A 3,876-nucleotide genomic window follows, 5' to 3' on the forward strand; every position below is an offset into this window, starting at 1 on the left:
AGTTGTTCAAAGCTTTAAGCTTTTACATGAGAAAAACAATAATAAGCGATATTTACATCACCAGATTTCATTATAGTATCCACATGCATATCAGGTACCTCGGAGTTAACCACTAAAAATCTATATGCAATGCTCCACTGAGTATAAACTAAAAAGACACAATACATTGTTTTGGTCCAAGTTTGTGTATCTTAAGGATAGGAATATTGACCTTTGCCAAGCATCCTCAAGTGCCCAAATTAAGAAAGTGATGGTTTTCACCCAACCCACACCTCATAAAAGGTTTTCTCTTTATTCTTGCAAAAAATAAATATAGCAAAATCTAGTCGCATCATCAATCAACATCATGAAATATATTCTTTTAGCTTTTGTCAACACGGCATTGATATCACATAAATCAGAATGTATGAGTTCTAGCGGTGCCAAGTTTCTCTCCTCGGCGGCCATGTGAGGCTTTCGAGGTTGCTTTGATTGCACACAACTATGACACTTAGAACCTTTGCCAACAACAAAATTTGGAATTAAACTCATACTGGATAGCCGAGACATTAAACCAAAATTAATGTGATATAAACGAGAGTGCCAAATACTTGCATCATCATTAATACTAGCACAAATTTGGTTTACTGACTTATTGCAAAAAATCTGAAAGGAAAAGCGAAACAAGCCTCCACACTCATAGCCTTTGCCTATAAATTACCCCGATCTCGATACAATTACTTTATCCGACTCTAAAACTACCTTAAACCCATCTTGACATAGAAGAGAACCGCTAACAAGATTCTTGTTCATAGTAGGGCCATGTTGCACGTTCCTTAGCTGCACGATCTTTTTCGAAGTGAACGTCAGATCCAGCGTGTCAATACCACGAAGAAATGCATGTGGCCCATCCCCATTAGGACGAAATGATGCCATGGGGCCTCATAAGAAGTGAACAAAGAGACGTCCGCACACACGTTAAAGTTTAGCACCTGAATCAATCCACCATGAAGATGATTGAAATACAGAAAGAACAATAGGTAAATTACCATACCCATGAATATTGCTAGCGGTCACCATGTTGACAGTCTTTTAGCTTGTTTTCCCTCTGCGGTCAGCATGTTCTGGGCACTCCTTGGAAAAGTGTCCGGGCTTCCCACAAGCGTAGCACTCTAGCATAGGCTTGTTCTTTTTGTTGTTCTTGTTCCGTGGGTATCTCCGCACCATATTGGTGGTAGGTTTAATCTCACCTCCTTTCTCAGTAGTGTCTTTAGCCCGAGCTTTCTCTTCAACATCAAGAGCTGCAATCAAATTTTCAACCAATATATCCTGTCTCTTATGTTTTAGAGTTGTGGCAAAATTTCTCCATGAAAGAGGCAACTTTTCAATCATGCACATAGCCACAAATTTATCGGGTAGAACATACTTAAGGAGTTCCAGATCCTTCACAGTGCATTGTATCTCATGAGTTTTTTCAACCACAGAACGGTTATTCACCGTCTTGTAGTCGTGGACACTCTCGATGATGTGCAGTTCACTGCCTGTATCTGTTGCACTTAATTTAGTATTCAATGCATCGCATAGTGTCTTTTCATCTTGTATGTGCATGTACACCTCACACAGACGGTTGACAAGTACACTTAGAATGCTTCACACAAACATAGTATTAGCTTCCTGAAACTTTCTCTAATTTTCCTCAGCAATTCCCTCTGGGATGCTAACACTAACGTGGGAAACTTTCAGGGTAGTAATAGTAAAAAAATCTTAACAGGGCATCTCCATGGAAGTTATCGTGGTTCAACACGTGCACTAGTGGCACGTATTGACCATAATGTGTAGGAGTTCGATAATAGGGATTGTAATTCTCAATTCCAGTACAATATGCGACCAGATGATTTTCTCCTGATAAGTTAACTCAGAGCCATCGGTGTAGTAGGTTCTGTCTACCATCTTCTGCACATTCTTTAAAGAATGAAAATAAGCTATCAATGGAAATAAGTTGTCAACTATTTTGAAATAAACAATATAAATTACTTAATAACTATGTTTGAGAAACTCACATAGCGGTAGAATTGGAAGCGTATCAACAAGGACCCAAATGTCCAAATTGTCTTGGTTGATGTCAGTATCACCGAGATCCATGGTGACAAACATACCCTCTTCAAAATCATACATCTTGCAAAGTGCTTCCCAACCCGGGCAACCAAAATGGGATACACTCTCAGAATTGTATAGATTTACCTCAAAATCCATACCATGATGGATCCTTAGGTTAATTTTCTTTGTTTCATTCCTCTCATGATCTTCAAAACCCATCCTCTCCAAGACATAGCGTCTTGCATGGCATGGGATAAGCTAGTCGAATTGTAAAAGACGAAAATTACATGTTGAAGTAGTAGAAGTCGAGCTTAATTACAAAAAAACACCTTACGTCATAGCTTACCGTATTACAATCGAAGGCCTCCTCGAGCTTAATGCTGAAGCGCCGACCTTCGTCCAGGTGAGGCCTGTCGCAGAAACCCCGGCTGTCGCCGCACCAGGAGCACTCCATGGGACCTTCTTCGTCCGACGACATTTCCTATGTTCATAATTCAAAGATTAAACTTGTACAATTAAATATATGTACTACAAAAACTAAAGTAGATCATTATTATTCATCACGGGTTGACTATCGGTCTGTCGAGTCTTTTCTTGAAAACTGTCAGCTCACGTGGTGTATATATTCGACCATTGGTGATGGTAGCTCCTCCTTTCGTTCCCGAGTGTATTATACCAAATTGTCTAGCTCACGGGAACGAAGGAGAAGCTACCCCCACGACAACAGTCGGGATTCTTCGTCCTCTCATATATGGTGGAGACTCTCCCTCGCTGATTCCTCTCTGACAAATTTGCAACCGTTGGTGATGGTCGTTACTCCTCCTTCCCCTAGTGCATAACAAAGGTCTAGCACCCGGAGAAGAAGGAGAAACGACCCCCACGACAACAGTCGGGATTCTTCGGCCTCGACAGACTTAAAGTCAACCCGAAATATCGTTTAATTATCTTTCTAGAAAATCCAGGCCACTCGATATATTTCCTACATATTCTAGCACAAGTCATGCCAAAATTCACGGAAAATTCCGGCATGACCTTTGCTAAAACAGGACATCTCAAGCGCCTGAAATTTGCCGGAACGGAAATTAATCAACACTCCGGCAAAACATAGGCCACTCGAATATGTAACCTGCAAATATGACCGGCCACTTAGGCAACCATATATCCTATTTGACCAACACGAGATATACATGTTTTTATCTACATCATATCTTATAGGACTCATATTGACATGGAGATTTGGCTGGTCTCACCTTGAGGTCGGAGGGGGTCGGTGATGGGGACGACGGCGGGGATGATAGAGGGGCTCCTTGATTTCTGCAAAAACAAAAACCCTATAAATTATCACTAATACATCCTGATAGTATCATACATATAACATCACTAATACAACTAAAACCCTAGCGAACGACGGGTATCGACGATGAGGATGCGGGATAGGCATCGTCGACGTCGATGCGGGAATAATTGCTTAAACTAAAAAAATAACAACAAATGTGACATGTTCAACTAGTTCTAATAATTCAACTAGTTCTTACTAAAAATAAACTTACTATAAATAAAAATAAACTAGTTCTTTCTAAAAGTAAACTAGTTCAACTAGTTATATTATTTTTCTTACTAAAAATACATTAGTTCTATTAATTCAACTAGTTCTTACTAAAAATAAACTAGTTCAACTAGTTTTATTAATTTACTTACTAATTATTTTAAACACTTACTAAAAACAGTAAAAAAACTACATTATACAACAGTAAAAAACTATAGTAAAAACAGAAAAAAAAAAGATGGAGGGAGGAGGGG

This window comes from Triticum aestivum, chromosome 6B (assembly GCF_018294505.1).
Source record: "Triticum aestivum cultivar Chinese Spring chromosome 6B, IWGSC CS RefSeq v2.1, whole genome shotgun sequence".
NCBI classification, from domain to species: domain Eukaryota; kingdom Viridiplantae; phylum Streptophyta; class Magnoliopsida; order Poales; family Poaceae; genus Triticum; species Triticum aestivum.